The following is a 16,935-nucleotide window of genomic DNA, read 5'->3' on the forward strand; positions in this document are numbered from 1 at the left end:
ACTGCTTTTTATTAAAAAAAAAAAAAAAAAGTTTTCAGTGCAAGAAAATAAAAAATTACAAAACTACCCCATAATTAAATGGCCGACATCTTCCCGCTGTCACGCTCCAGACACTTAAAACCACCTCTTTACCTCTCCGGTGCCTGTCCAGGCTAACGCTGAGGTCCGCTTGCACTGTGCATTACTCCAGTATAGCACAGAGGTCCGCTCACGCTGCACATCGCTCCCGACTGGTGCTGGGGTCTACTCCTGAACCGTCTGCCCAGTGTCTTGCCACTGAGCATGGAGATGGCTCTCCGCAGTCACTTGCTCACAGCGTATCTCCCCACCATGATGGTATACAAACTGCACGCCAGAGTTCCCTCCAGTATAACAGTATGGGTGCAGCCATGTTGAACTCTGTCACCTGACTCTCCTCCACCATTCAAAGTGCTGCTTCCAGACCAGCTGATCGCAGCATCCAATCCCTGGGCATCCACCCCCTGTAATTTCTATTTCCTGATACGTCTCTGTGCCAGTACAACGTTGCTTTTTGCTGAAGTTACAGCTCAGTACTGAGCTCCCAGGTACTCTGTATCTAAACTGTTCCAGCGCCTGATTTAGCAAGGATCGCAATTGCAAAGACTCAGGCAATCGGTCGATTAATTCACATTGCGCATGCGTGTGCGAACTAGCAAAGAGATGGGAACTGCATCTGCAGTGACTTAGCAGACCCAAAGCACAGTGATTGACCGGAAGTGCCGTCTGTGGGTGGTGACAGGAGGGTGGTCGAGCGAACGCAGGCGTGCCCAGTGCAGTACAACGCCATTGCAGGGGCGTGCATAGATTATCCACTGCAATATCATATGCAGCCTGAGACCTCATAGCGTGTGCTGAAGTTAGCAATTCCTGAGTGAGATCTGACCTGCCTTAACTGTGCGTATGGGTCCGATGTTACCGATTATTTCGCTATATTGCACAAGTATACAGATGTGTGTAAGGGGAAGTGGACGTCCTTGTGTTAGACTGTGATCGCAATATGACTGCAAACATTTGCACTTCACTTCAGATATTAGCAACTGCGGTGCGTGCGTTTTAGCAGAATAGCGATCCTTGCTGAATCAGGCCACCAGTCCGTTATATCAAATTCCTAGATCTGGTAAACAAGTCTCCTATACCATCTTTCACATCAGTCTGGTTTTACCACTGAGACTTGTTCTTACAGCAACCATCGGTTCCAGCTGATACCTCCAACCATCAGTCTCATCCGATGCTTCCAACATCGATCTCTAATAAATTAATTTTCTCCACATCGGTCCCAACCAGTCAAGTTCATCAACATCGGACTCTTATCATTTAAGTTCCTCAGTTCATCAACATTGGTCTCAAACCGATCAAGTTCATCAATTCTTCAACATCTGATTCAATTTCATCAAGTTCGTCAAATCATCATCGGTCTCAAACTGATCCAGCTCTCTATCCAGCATCATCGGTCCCAGTCTGATTCTGCTCATTCATTCATTCAGTATTATGTAATCGGTTCCATTCCAACCTGCTGTTCAATAAAATCTTTCTATTCCTGTTCTCACCTGGCCCATCATCCACTGCCGTATCTCTCTACATCTATACATGAGGAGGTCCTGGCTCTAACCACCTAAGTTCATCGACACCTCTCGAATCTCCTCTTCAATCTCCCACACCTGTTCCATCCCAAAACCAACCCTCAGACGTGACACCCACTTCTAGAGGTGACATATTGTACCAGGTTGTCAGCTCGAAGCTGCGTTTAAGGGCCAGTTTCCTCCGAGCATAAAGTTTGTATATAAGGTAGCCAAGTGGAAATAAATGTATTGGCTAATCCTTCTTTATTTATGGATGTAGCTGTCCAGACTATAATGAGATACGAGATTCTAGGTAGCATCAGTGTGAGCGCTGGGACTTCGGGATCAATCCACTGAGGTAAATTTATTTTATTTGCTGCGCCCACAACTTTGGCTATGAAATGTCGCACACCTTTAGAAAATCTATGTGAATCTGTGTGAGAATAGTTATACCAAATTCCCATTAGAAACCTGTAGTTTAAAGTATTGATGTCAGAACATTTATTTCATAATCTTTTCAACTACCCTCCTGGTATTTTTTTGACCAGAGGGTGTGATGATTGCTTCCGGTGGGTATGACGTTCTGGCAATCAGCTTTATGTAGGTTTAGGTACTTATGGAGTTGCTATAATTGTGTAGTCAACAGGTATTTTTTTTATAAATGTAAATTTGCACAATATCTATTTTTTTATGGTTTTATTTTCCATCTTTTTTCCCAAACAGTTCACCATGTCTTGTACCTTATGCAGACATAATGGACAGCGGTAATACACTTGGCAGGGGGGTTATTGTAAGAGGGTCCCAAATTTGTGGGAGTCCTGCTGGTTCCCAGGATGCTGGGCAACTGTTCCGCATACCACTTCAGGGCAGTATAATGCAATTCGCAATGATAGTGTCATTATGGGCCCACTTTGTCCCGAATAATAATGCAATACAGTGAACAGCGTTAAAGTGCTGCGGGAACGCAAATCACAGCATCAAACAGTCAACCCTTCCACATGGATTTTCCCCGCATATTATCTCCCAGAGTCCTTCCAGCAAAAGTTGGCAAGTATGGCTCATTCTGAGAGATCTATGGTTGCTCATTTCTCTTAGTCACTTTTAACTAAGCTACAACACACACACCAGTAATCCTATTTGCTTCCAGCAAAAGAAGGTTGGACATTATGATTTTAGCTCAAATTAACACATTAATAAACATATATGTTTATATTTACTGTGGGTTGGGTATGAAATACCGACGGCCAGGAAGCCGTCTAACTAAATTCTGATGCCGCAAGCCCGAACGCTGAAAATCCCGACTGGGGCTGGTAAGTACCCTAACCCTCCCCTCTCTCCCCTCTAACCCTCCCTTAGGGGTGCTTAGCCCTAACCTCCCCTCGGGGGTGCCTAAACCTAATTCCCCCTCCCTGCACCCTAAACCTAACCCTCCTGGGGTGGTGCCTACCCTAACCTTCCCCCCCAGGGGTGCCTAAACCTAACACTCCTTGGGTGGTGGTAACCCTAAGTCCACCCCCGGGGGTCCCTAAACCTAACCCTCCCCCCTGCGGCTAAGCGCTACCACTCCCCGGCTTCCATTCGTTCTGGAAGCTGACTGTCTAGATTCCGGCGTGTTTAGTCCCGCGTCGGTATTTAGACGCCGGGATTTAGTTAGACGGCCTCCCGCCCATTGGCATTTTGACTGTATACCTGTACTGTGCATCAGGCATATATTTATCCTTTTAAATTGCCAACATGCAGATTGCCATCTTCTGATCAGCTTCATGAATATTAATGACAGTGAGCACACCATGTACTGGGAGGAACATGCTCAGTAGGGTACTGAAGTACATTCTTTAGTAGCAGCAACTTGCTAGCTGTTAATATATTGGCTTGAATTATAACATGAAATAAGTGTCATAGAATTTTCCGCTATCAGAAGTTGATTTAAACAAATATGACCGAGTGGAAGGGGCACTGTTTTGTTGCTGATGGAATGAAAATTACAAATATATATATATATATATATATATATATATATATATTCTTCCCTCTAGTTCACTGTTGATTAATGGTACTGTTAGCATGTTTCAGGTACAAGTCAGGGTTGTCCATATCACCCTTTACTTTTGCCCTGGACACAGTGCTTAGGTTTTTGCAGCACTTGTCACAATTTAAGGTTATCTGCATTGAGTGAGGAAATCAAGATATCTGCCTTTGCGGACAACGGTTTATTATGTGTCAGATCCGATGGGGACCCTTGGGCCTCTGATTGACCGAAATCGGGAACTTGGTTTAGTTTCGGGTCTCTTGGTTAATTTTGCAAAATCCACTGCCTTATACCTTCGAATTAGCTACACTTGTCCATCGTCGAACAGAGAAATACCCATTGCATGGATGGTCAAGACAATTACATATTTGTGGGTACAAATACCAAAAAACCTCCCTAATTTACATACATATAATCTGGCCTCTATTCTGCATAGTATTAAGGGAGACACCGAGAGGTGGTGGAAACTTAGTAACCAAAACAATTGGGGTTTTTTGTACAAAGAACAAATGCACAAATATTTAGATTGATCTATTTTTAAAACATTGGGTCTGCTTACCCTGCCCGGCCCGGTCTAATTTCACAGAACTTTAATGTTATGTTACCTCGGAAGGATTTTGTATTTTGTCCCGTTCCGTCAGTACATTTTAATTGTTTTAGCAACAGTTATTATCTTTTCTTTATACTTTTATTTTACTAGAATCAACTGGAAGCTTTAACTAATTTATGATAAAAGAAAGTTCTAGATTCATTATTCAACCTTATTCATGGAATGGGACTTAATTTTAAATGTATCCAAATGTCCCATTCCATTACATGGAATGGCCCGTATGGCCTAAACCTAAAGCGTCCAGATTTCCTAATTGAGAATGTTGGGATGAATATCAGTGGGAAACCTGTGCTTGGTGATGTCTCGTGCTGTCTCTTGTCCAAGGTCAGATGGTTGACCTTGAACTGGCCCCCACAGTAATATAGCACATTGACCCCCGCAGTAATTACACACACATTGGCCCATACAGTCCCCTACAGCCGGCGCTACCACTAGGCAAACTTAGGCAGCTGCAGGGCGCCGCTTTATTGCTGTGTAGTGTCGACCGCACATAAGTGCAGTCTGCACTACACTACTAGTATAACAAACACACAGCTGCTGGCAGCTGTGTGTTTGTTTTAGCAGCCGATGAGAGTCAGTCAGACTCTCATTGGCTGCTGCGCCCACTGCCGAAGCCGGGCTGGAGCCCACTCATGAGCTCCATCTTCCGGCTCCCGCAGTGGGTGATGGGAGAGACGTCATGACGTCTCTCCCATCATGCAGAGCGGGCCGGCCTGGGAGGACGCTGGTTGGAGGAGCAGATGCCGGAGCGGGGATTAAGGTAGGTGGAGGTTTCTTGTTTCTTTTTCATGTGTGTGTGTGTGTGTGTCTGGCCGGGGGGTGTGGGGAGGACTACCACTGGGGGCACTGCACACTGGTGGGACCACTACTGGGGGACACTGCATAGAAGGGGATTACTAGTAGGGGCACTGCTGGGGGTACTACTAGGGGCTTTGCTGGGGGTACTACTGGGGGCACTGCACTCTGGTGGGACCACTACTGGGGGACACTGCATAGAGGGGGACTACTACTAGGGATACTGCTGGGGGACTACATAGGGGGGATTACTGCTGGGGGGGCTGCTACTAGAGGCGCTGCTACTGGGGGCACAGCTGGGGGGACTACTACTACTGGGGGCACTGCATAGGGGCACCACTACTGCCGGCACTACTGGGGGCACTGCATAGGGGGGCCACTACTGGGGGCACTGGATAGGGGGGCCACTACTGGGGGCACTGTCTAAGGGCTTGTCTATCGGGGGCGGGAGGCATAAGGCAGAAGAAATGCCTAGGGTGCCAAGAAACCTTGCACCAGCCCTGTCTACAGTAATTGTTTCCCACAGTAATTACACACACAAGCCCCCATAGTAATTAAACTCATTGTTCCCCCCCCCCGCAATAAAACAAATAAAAATACACTGGCCCCTACTTGTGAGTCAGTAGCTGTGATGGAGCACAGTTTTCCTCGCCCTCCCTCAGCAGCGTGAGTTCATGAAGTGGCAGTGTCGGAGCCTATCTCTCTCCGTAATTGAGCAGGGAGCAGCAGTGGGCGGTTGGGTGGGAAAGCGACATGGCATGTGTGACCTAGGTCCGGCACCAGGCAGTTCGCCGGACCTAGAGAAAGGGCAGATCTGTGCGCATCGGGGGCGTGACCAAGGAAAGGGGCATGTCTTTAAGACGCATCCCCTTATCGTCACTCTTGGGGGGTGTGCCCAGCACTTAAGGACATGCTGGCTACCCTCAAGCGCTGCTGTCAGTGTGAATGCTGTTTCAGCTAGGCACCACGCCAGATGTCAGGATGCTTTTTGCCCTTTAGAAATAGGGCAGGGCGTGGCGATTCGCTAAAACAGGGCTGCCCGATATTGCGGTGTTGATCATTGGCATCTCTGGCGGCACATTTGAGAATAGCACGCGGCACAGCGGTTGAAAAACGCTGCAGTCGGATCACACCCAGGCAGTGTTTAGGCCTCCTGGAAGTGCCCCAGCAGTCCAATCTGTGCGTGACTGGGCACAGTGGATTGGCGGGCCCTGGAGGCAGCCCGGGCCCCATAGCAGCTCTCACACCTACAGTAGTTACACTACTGCAGTAGGGCCTTTGTATTACCACAGTAGTGTGTATTTTATGCTGGACATGCACTATACAATTATCGGGCCGATCCGTCCGATATTGGTGGATCGCCCCGATTATTGTACTGTGTGTGTGGCCGACCAATTTTAAATTATCGATCAGTTGGGCATGTCGGATCATCCAGCATGTCCGTTCAATGCGATATTTTGTAAGTTAAGAGTCGACCGCATCGGGCAGTGTATGCCCAGCCGCGGCTGACAGACATTTCCCGTTCTTTCTCAGAGAAGGAACGGGGAAATATCTCCTCCCCGGGGAGGAGTGCAGCTATCGGGGCCAATACACTGGAGATATCTCACAGTGTATGCCCGTGGCAGGTAAGATGTCTGTCGGTCTGACAGGCATTTTATCTGACAGTGTATGCCCAGCATTAGATAACACAAATAGCAGCATGGTGAACACACAGCATACTTGCCGACTTTCTGGCTGCTCCTTCCGGCAGGGAGCAGCCAGATCGGCAGAACGGGGCGTGGCAGGCAAAAGGGGGCGGGTCCAGATGAGCTGAGGTCAGTTTGCGGGCGTGGCCACGTGATCACGTCATTTTAGCCCCGCCCCCGCTACACAATGCCGAAAAAACAGGCATTGCGAAGCAGGGGGCGGAGCCAAAATGACGCAAATCGCGTCAGCGGCCCCCCCGCTGCGGGGGTTTATCAGGTAATGGGGGTGGGGGGTTCGTGGGATCGGCGGGAGGCTTGCCTGCCTTTCCGGGGGGGCGGGAGCTGCACCCGTTTATCAGGAGGCTCCCGCCCGAATCGGGAGGGTAGGCAACCCTGACACACAGTGATTGCAAATCAGTAAAAGCAGAGCGCAAATTGTTAACCTGAAACATTGGGTAACATTCATGAATGAAAATGCCCTATATTTAAATGCTGAAAGCATTAAAAACATTGGTTGTGTATTTTGCTATAAATATATCTCTCTATCTCTACACTAATGAAATGTCCTCTCCACTAAGCGGTTTGTCCTCCTTCATAACTAAGACATAAATCTAGTTTATCAAAATTCTCCTGTCATACTTATCTCTCTGAGGGTTCTATCAGTTCATAGGTCTAATCCTTAAATCCAAAGATTAATTTAGCGTTTGTCGTGCAGACTTCAGCTCTAATTTCTCTTATCACTGTTTATTCCAACTGCTGTTTACCACGGTGCCCTGGCCAGATGTAATGTCCTTAAACCTCATGGCTAAACATGTCTAATCATTGTCTGTTTTTTCACTATATTAACAATAATCTCTGGAACATAATCAAATGTGTACATGCAGATGGAGACAGACTATGTAAAGCCGATCAAGGGAGACAAAATAAAGTGCCCTGCATACATATTAATCATGCAACAATTTTTATTAACCTTCTGATCAGACAAACATCGGCAGAACAGACGTGATATGGTACAGTATCCCAGCAGAGGTGCTGATAGTGACACTGTGAAATGTGCTGTATCTATACAATAGAATAGCCATTATAATTTGGAGATAATGTTATTAAGGTAGGTTATTTTGAAGCATTGGGCTGTGCCAAGATAACAAATTGTGGAGGGCAACTGAATATTTACAGCCTTTCCAAAGCTTGTATAATCACAGGGCACATTAGGGCCAGTCTAGGGTAGAGCAGGATCATTTTAAAAGGGATAATATTAGATATGGTGCTGACAATTGGAAACAATTCAGTTATCTTGAAAATACAGTCCCAAGCATTCTAAATAAAAGTGGCTTCTTGAACCAGAACAGTTATAATCTATTTATTCTTAGAGATTTTCACTCCTAAAGAGATTTTAGGCTTTTATTCTGGTCTTATCCTTTTTTAGTAAAGACAATGGCATTCACAATCATCCTGCCAGGGCTCCTGCTGTGCACTCATAATGATCACAGGCTTAATTCTGCTTACTCAAGACAATGTTTTTTAATTTATTTGGTGGTTTATTCTTTCCATCCCACTACACTACTATGTATGTTAAAAATACACAAAAAAATAAAGAAAAATTAATTTAGAATTAGCTGTTGGTTTAAGGCTGAAAATACAATATGAATGAACTAGTGTTTCCCAAATTTGGTCCCCCGCACCCCCTTTAGTTTCTAGTTTTCACAGACCGAAATCCAATCAGTGTAACACTGCTAATCATGGCATGCTGAGGACTGGGGCTGTAATAACCGAATTCGGTGCAATCACTTCATCAAACTTCTGCTCCAACCACTTCATTCTGGGAGGGTTTTTGAAAAAGTCTGTCAGTAGGTAAGAAACAGAGGAGGGGAAGACTGGAGATTGAGAGGTGCAAGGTGGGGGAAAAGAGAAAAGCCATGCCATGGGAAAAGAACCCATGGCATGGGTTGGGTCCACTAGTCTGCCTGAACATCTGTATTTTGCGTCCTTTCTTGATATATACATACTCTATACACACGCTTGGTGGCCACATCATTATGTACACTTTTTCTCTGAAAAATTTAATCTGGCAGCAACTCAATGCATACTGGCATGGTCAAGAGGTAAAGTTATTGTTCAGACCAAGCACTTAGGCCCTCTGGAACATTTAGTTCCACAATAGATGTAATAAGAAAAAAAAAAATACTAATTCAATACATTTTTATCCAAATAAACATATCCTTCAACTTTTTATGAAACTCTTAAATCCATTGTGGATCTTCTAAAATAGTCCAAGTAGAGAATAAAAAAAACCATAACAGACAGGGAAAACTTGCTATACAACAAAGAATGCACTCTGTTGACCTGGTGATGTGCATACGGACTCAGGTCCTGATTCAGATCCACATGCAAATGCCAATGTTTATGCAGATTGAGAGATTAGCCATTGCGCATGAGCAAAAACTGCACTGCACACGTGCAGCAATTGAATTGCGATTATGCTCGCACAGAGGATTCACTCGCAAAGTGAGAGACAGTTAGTCAGTGTTTTGGAGGATGCAATGGGGGTAGCTAGAGAAATGCAGCTTTATCAGTTTTGTTTAAACACAGTTTTCCGGGTGTGCATAAATAAGCCACTGCGTCGTTGCTCGCAACAGGAGAGCCCTCTCTGTGTCTGGAGACCCGCTATGTCTGTGGCCGTCTGATCTGCATTCGATGTTTCCTGTTTTGTGCGTGAGTGGTGGATGTGAGATGCTTTCAGTGGGTGCCTCTAAATACTGGACGACAAGTAAGTCATTAGCATATTTTCGCAATTGCGATCCATGAGAGATTGCAACTGCGATGGCATTTGTGTGCAGTTCTGATGCAGGCCCCCAGCCGGTTATACTGACAAGCGGCTAATTCACTGAGGCCTTGTAAAACAGCCCTGATTGACTGGCCATTGAAATGCATGGACCACTTTCTTTTCTTTTAAACCAATGAGGTCATTTTTGGAAATTTCGATAGCAATTTACAAAATTGCCAATTACTAGATTCTCCCTTTTCTATACTTGTCACTTTGTTTTTTTTTCTTGGTGGTGGTTTTAAAAAGCAGAGATATACATGATGATTTGTCTTTACTAGATTTTGAGAATGAGAAATTGTCATGTAAATCATTAAAATTGGCACTTAGAAAATCTTCATATACTAAATCCGCTTTGTCTTTCAATGGTTATTTTATATTTTGGAGCAAGATTTCCATTGTGTTTGGCAAATATATTTATTTGTATGTTGTAAAGACAGTATATAAGTACAGTAATGTCGCGTCTCTTTTCTGCATTTGCCCTGAAGACACTTTGTATATCCTAAATAGTTTTACTGTTGGTCAACTTTTATTTCAGGGTCTTTCAACTGACATTACAGGTAATTTATATATTACTCTGTGATTTAGTCTTACTGAAAAACTTGCTGTGCCTAGTTCCTAAGTTATTACTTGTGAAATTACAGTTACGTACTCTGTGATTTCCCAGGGATTCATCTGGTGCTGTATCAGTGTGCCTAATTCTATAGGGTCTTCACTAATAAGAGCTACAGTACCAAACATTCATGGCTTGTGTACTGCATGAATGGGCAGGCCTATGTTATGGGCATGCATGGCTGAAATATAATTAATACATGATAATCCTATAATATCACCGTTGAACGTTGGAACCAGTAGGGCTGCATAAAATTGAGAAATCACAAACTAATTTCATGAGGAATGTCCATGTGACAGCAGTATACAGGTTGAGTCTCCCATATCCAAATATTCCAAAATACGGAATATTCTGAAATACGGAATTTTTTTGGCTTGACAGAAAATTAAACCTTTGATTTTTGATGGTTCAATGTACACAAACTTTGTCTAAGGCACAAATTATTACAAATATTGTATAAAATTACCTTCAGGCTGTGTATAAGGTGTATATGAAACATAACTAAATATTATGTTAGTACACAAGCTTTGTTTGAGCCACAAAATTATTGAAAATATTGTACATAATTACCTGCAGGCTGTGTGTATAAGGTGTATATAACACATAAATGCATTCTGTGTGTATATTTGGGTCCCATTCCCAAGATATTTCATTATGATATGCAAATATTTCAAAATACGGAATATTCCGTTATCCAAAATACCCCTGGTCCCAAGCATTTTGGATATGGGAAACTCAACCTGTAATCGTTTTATGTATATATGTGTGTTTGTGAATGTGAGTATGTATATTATGTTATTTTAAATGTAATATGATCTTGTTGCACGTTGGTGTTACCCTGTCCATGAAATTTTACCAATACATGCTGTACTATTAAAATAGCATGTGCAAATATGTAAAAGTTTGGTGAAAGTATATGTAATCAAAGAACACCAGGGTTACAGAGAGAGCTGACCTAATGGTAGCCGTGGGTTTGTTATAATGGCTCATAATGTGAGTGTTGCAGGGTTTGAGTTACTTTTCTCTCCTTTTTCTGCAGATATTATCGGAAATTCACTGTATAAGATTTGACCTGCATCCTTGTATTGGGCCTGCCTCTGAGACGTAAGTAAAAAGCTATCTGTGTAGTCTGGGCTTTCAGTCCAGTGTGCATGTATAACCTATCTAGACTGATCTCTCACCTGTCTTGCAGACATAAGTCTGTCCTTTTGTTATTTTATATATCTACAGAAAGGGGATGATTATTATATATATGACAATTCACACAGCCTGAAATGCATTAATTATGGGCTTGTTACATGGAGTTAAAGAATGTTTGCAGTAGTTACACAGCCATTATAGTAAGGTATTATCCATTACCTTCACACAGTGAAATCAGCCATTTTGTGGGCAGTAGCACTATTCATGAGAATGCAGTTGGCCAATTCACTAGGAATTACTGCATACTTGACGACTTTCTAGCGGCCTACTCCGGGAGTAGACAACCAGGTCGGCACAGGAGGGGTTGTGGCGTGGCATAGGTGGGCAGTGCCGGGGTCAAGGTGCCGCAATTGTATCATTGTGGCTCTGCCCCCTGCTGTACAATGTCAAGATTATCGCCATTGTAAACCGGGGGACGGAGCTACGATGATACAGTTCAGAGCTAATCGCGTCGTCATCTGCCCGGACCATCACTTCACTCGGGAAGTGGGCGGCGCCGGGTGGACATAGACAGCAGAAACTCCGGAGCAGGAGATTTGAATACTCTTCCGGGTGGCCGGGAGCACCAGCTCCCAGCCGTTCCGGGAGAGTAGGCAACTATGAATTAGTGACACCACTTAGAGGCAAAGGATGAATATCGGTTGAATCCCAAGATGGCTGCCTACATTGTATGTGATTTAACGTGTACACTTTACTAAATGTGACACAGTAATTGCTTAGTATGAAACCAATAGAGACCACCACCTACAAACAGGTGATTTGAAAGTCAGTAACCATTAATGAGGTTTGATTACCACATTCAGACACCTTTTAATGTATTAGTAAAGATTGCATGGAGGCATATATAAACCATTTTATCTTTCTGGCTTCCTTGTATGCCTTTCTGTCATGCTTTGACATCACTAATGACTGGTTTAGTTGCCCAGGGTTGGTGCGTAAAGCTGCTCTCTGCTTACATGTGTATGTACCTAAAGTAGGGAGCACAGCTAGTAGCAATGAAAATAAATAACCTGTGTGTTTCAGCCATGTCTTTATCTTACGGGCCCCCTGAAAGATAGTACAGCAAGTACAGAGGAGTATTGAAGGTTGGAAAAGAAATAGTCAACATGGTGGTGATGACCTATAACAAAGCCACCAAGGTGTGTGTATGAATGTAAGATTAAATACAAGGGTGGTTTAATAAATAAGGTAACAAGACTCCTCATTGCGTAAATTTATTTAACTCGTACATAAACATATAATAGTATGGCCTTGGTACAGATTATTTTTCCACATAGTACCCATACTTGTCTAAGCATTTGTTCCAACGGTACACAGAGTCATCTATCCTGGCATAGAAGAAAGTGTCAGAACACGACTGCTTGCTGCACTTCCGTTTGTTGCGAATCACCTTCTACCCAGGTGCTTCTTCAATGGTCCAAAGAGATTAAATCACGGTGCAGGTCAGGGCTGTAGGGAGGATGGTTCAGTACCTCCCACTGGTAACGCAGTAACAACTCACGTGTTTGGTTGGCTGAGAATTGGAAACGCCTATTCGCAGCAACCCAGGTCGTTTTGGACTAATTGCTCTCTGCAACCGGCGGGCAGCATTCACAGTATCTCCCTTGGAGGAAATTAAAAAAAGAAATCACTCCCTTGTGGTTCCAAAGCACGGTTACACTTATCTTCTCAGTTAAGTTCCCCTATTTCTCCTTCATCCACAGGGAACACTGGAGTCAAGACTTTGTGTTATAGACGGGTGCAGAGTGGAGCCGGCACTTTAAGAAATTTAGAGGTGTGACTGGCTCCTCCCCCTTTATGCCCCTCACCTCTTCAGTTTTAGAAAAGTGCCTTGAAAGGAGCTGGTCCCTGGGCACTGTATTTAGGAATTTTTTTTTTTTCTTACATTACTTCATACTTACTTCATACTTCATTACTTTATATTAGACAGGGGACCCACTGCAGCTGCGCATGGCTGGTTCCGGGTGCCCCCAGGTCCACCGCGCACCAGCGGCATGGCGGGTAAGTAGTCCCAGCCTTCCCTGCTAGCAGGGGAAGGACTGGGTTTCCACAAGACGCGGAAAATAGGAGCTGGCTCCGTACTCGGACAGCTCACATCCGGCAGCCATTGTGGAGGGGGAGGAGCTTCTTCCCCAGCCGGAGAAGAGTGCGCTGACTTCTGCGCTCTGTACTGCTGGGCACAGTTTTTACAGGATTCACTGCCCATGAGACACAGCGTTACAGCCTTCTGACAGCACAGCAGCTCCCACAGAATTGGCACCACACCAACGCTGTTTACAGGCTATTATCCTGTTCTACAGGAGACAGAAGATCTCACAGGGGACAGTGAGTTGTAGAAGGGGACTTTTTTTGGGGGGGGAGCCTTATTGGGGGATTGTGTGACTCTCCTCCCTTTATATAGCTGTGCCTCTCTCCTTATATCTTCCCTCTCTCGTACACTGTGTTTGAGTGTGAGTGGAATATTGCCGTTTTTTCTGTCACCTCTGTGTCAGTATGACAGGCAGGGGTACTACCTCTAAGGCTTCACAGAAGCTGTATGCCTGTAAAAAGTGTAATGGAGCATACACACGGTCAGATTTGTCAGATCTGTCAGATGAACGATTTGAACGATTATACCAAAGATTTGAATGGTTGAACGATTTTTGACTGCATTAAAATGACTGAAATCATCCAAGTCTGACTGCAAACACATCAGATGTCAGATGTCATTATCCAACAATCGGGAACATGCATCGTTCAAATCGTTCATCTGACAGATATGTCAGATTTTCCTTCAGATATGAACAATCTTTTAAATAGTTATTGTTCAGATCTGAAGAAAAATCTGATCGTGTGTATGCACCATAACTCTATATTCACTCAGATGAACTCGGAAGGGACTCTACTTTGTGAATCATACAACTCTGGGGACCCTGCTCCTGGGGTGACTTCCCAAGTCCAGGACCCCTCTTCTACTTGTTCCGCGCTTGCTGGGATCATGTCGGATCTCTCTGCCAAACTTGCAGAGTTCCGCAAGGAAAGGGAAGCTTCTAGAGAATTATCTGAGCCAGCCTGGACTCGGGTCCAGATGATGCAACCACATCATCCGACCAGAAAGAGAGCCATACCAGCGATTCTGCAGTCGAATGAGTCGGAAGACAACAGAGTGTCTCTGGTAGATGAGGATCTTCTTCGGGATTCAGAGGAAAAGATACTTCCGGAAGAGGACCCTCAGGAATTGGAGAGCCCTCAAGAACTAGAAGCTTTCATTTTAGCGGTACGCCAGGTACTTAAGATTTCGGATGAGGAGTCTTCGACTCCGTCATCCCTTTTTGCTAAACAACAAAGATCAGCTATCGCATTTCCTATATCACAGGAACTTGATCAGATGGCAGTGGTGTGGCAACATCCGTACAAAAAATTCCAGATTTCTAAATGTTTTCTCTCATCCTGTCCTCTTCCTACAGACAATAGGACTCGATGGGAATCTCCTCCTCCGGTGGACTCATCGGTATCATGTCTCTCCAAGAAAACTACCCTCCCAGTTCAGGGGTCATTTCATTGAAAGAATCTGATGACCGCAAGTTGGAAACAACTTTAAACCATATATACCGTAGCGGCGATTCTCCTTCGCCCGGCCTTGGTAGGATCAATAAGGCTATTGAACGATGGGCTGAAGAGTTAGCAAGAGGTTTGCGTTCAGGAACGTCAAGATCAGAACTTTAGCAGAGCATATTAGAGAATCAGCCATCTAACTTGGTGAGGTTTCCAGAGATGTAGGTGTACTTGGATCCCGGATTTCAGTTTCAGCAATAGCGACTCGCAGAGCTCTCTGGCTTCGCTCTTCGCAAGCTGATGGGGGATCTAAAAGGGCGGTTTAGGCTTTACCTTACACTGGGGATATTGTTTTCGGACCCAAGTTGGATAAGTGGATCTCTCAGGCCACAGGAGGCAAATCCACTTTTCTGCCGTCCTCTTCCTTGTCGACTCCATTACCACGAAGGCCTTATTCTGGAACTTCCTTTCGCTCCTTTCAGGTTCCCACAAAGTTCCGAAGCCGTGCAAGAGGCTCCTGTGTGGCCTCACGAGGAACAAGAGGTAAAGGAGGTGCAGCTGCCCCCCCTCGCCGTCAGGACACTAAACCTGCCAACAAGCCAGTGGCATGACGGGTTACCAGCCCACCTGGGGGCTCCCATGGTAGGAGCTCATCTTTCTCTGTTCAAAGAAATGTGGCTTCAAGGTTAAGATGCATGAGTCCGAAATCTAGTTTCACAAGGGTACCGTATAGATTTCTCGATCCATCCTCCTCATCGTTTGTTCACGACCGGACTTCCGACCTCGGAAATCACGGCTTCTATTCAAATCTTTTCATGGTCCCGAAGCTGGACGGCTCGGTTCAACCTATTCTGAATCTGAAGTCATTGAATCTTCACTTAACGTTCTTCAGATTCAAGATGGAATCTCTGCGCTCGGTGATAGCAAGCCTGGAACTAGGGGAATTCCTGGTGTCTTGGGAATGTGTAAATAAGCATCTTTGATATCCAATCTGGGAACCACATCAGGCATTTCTGAGATTTGCCATTCAAGATGCCCACTATCAGTTTTGGGCTCTTCCGTTCGGACTATCCTCTGCCCCCAGGGTATTCACAAAGGTCATGGGGGTCACGATAATTTCCTATCGGGCCGATCTTCTGCTCAAGGCCCCGTCACCAGAATGGCTTCTTGTGGACGTATCTATCACTTATTACCTTCTGCTTCAGCACGGCTGGATTATCAACTTTTCATAGTCGCAGTTAGTCCCTTCACAGCGTCTCTTATTCCTGTGGATGATTCTGGACACCACTCTTCAGAAGGTGTTTCTTCCAGAAGACAAAGCTGCAGCAATCAAGGAATTAGACTCGTCCTTCAACCTCGGAGAGTCTCCGTGCATCTTTGTATCAGACTTCTTGGAAAGATGGTAGCTGCTTTCGAGGCTTTAGAGGTTGGTCATTTTCACCCTCGGACCTTCCAACTGGATCTCTTGTCCCAGTGGTCAGGATCTCCTGTCCACATGCACCGCTTTGTGCGGTTGTCTCCAGAGACGCAGATTTCCCTTTGGTGGCTACAGTAAACCATCTCTTGGCCGGGAAGCGTTTTGGTAATTGGGACTGGATTATTCTGACGACGGACGCAAGTCTCAGAGGATGGGGAGCAGTGGTTCTGGATCATCATTACCAGGACCGGTGGTCGGGACAGGAGGCCCTTCTTCCGATATATGTTCTGGAACTGAGGGCAGTTTTCAATGCCCTTCGAGACTCCTTTCCTCTCCTGTGGGGGCTGGCCATTCAAGTCTAGTCAGACAATGCAACCGCTGTGGCTTACATAAATCGACAGGGTGGAACTCGAGGCTGAGGAGCCATGAGGGACGTATCCTGGATCCTCCTTTGGGCAAAAAGTCATGCCGCGGCGCTGTCAGCGGTCTTCATTCCAGGTGTCGACAACTGGGAAGCGGACTAAGTCGCCAGGATCTTCATCCAGGAGAATGGGCTTTTCATCTTCAGGTTTTCCAGGACCTACTTCAGCGTTGGGGCAAGCCCCAGATCGATCTCTTGGCGTCAAGACAAAGCCATCAACTCCCTCTTTA

The 16,935-nt window shown here is 45.1% G+C and overlaps 1 protein-coding gene across 2 annotated transcripts in view; it reads left to right on the forward strand.

Moving 5' to 3' along the window:
* The window catches only part of LOC148540633 (signal transducer and activator of transcription 5B), a 269,679-nt gene that overhangs the window by 153,879 nt on the left and 98,865 nt on the right, over positions 1-16,935 (forward strand). The window contains exons 1-2 of one of the 2 annotated variants that reach the window (XM_088442458.1): positions 10,061-10,080; positions 11,173-11,237. The gene's annotated coding sequence lies outside the window, so the exon portion shown is untranslated. Of the gene's footprint in view, positions 1-10,060; positions 10,081-11,172; positions 11,238-16,935 lie in introns of those variants that run through there. The other variant, XM_088442457.1, reaches the window with a different exon arrangement.

Source organism: Taudactylus pleione, unplaced genomic scaffold (genome assembly GCF_031769625.1).
Source record: "Taudactylus pleione unplaced genomic scaffold, aTauple2 ptg000018l, whole genome shotgun sequence".
Taxonomy (NCBI): Eukaryota; Metazoa; Chordata; class Amphibia; order Anura; family Myobatrachidae; genus Taudactylus; species Taudactylus pleione.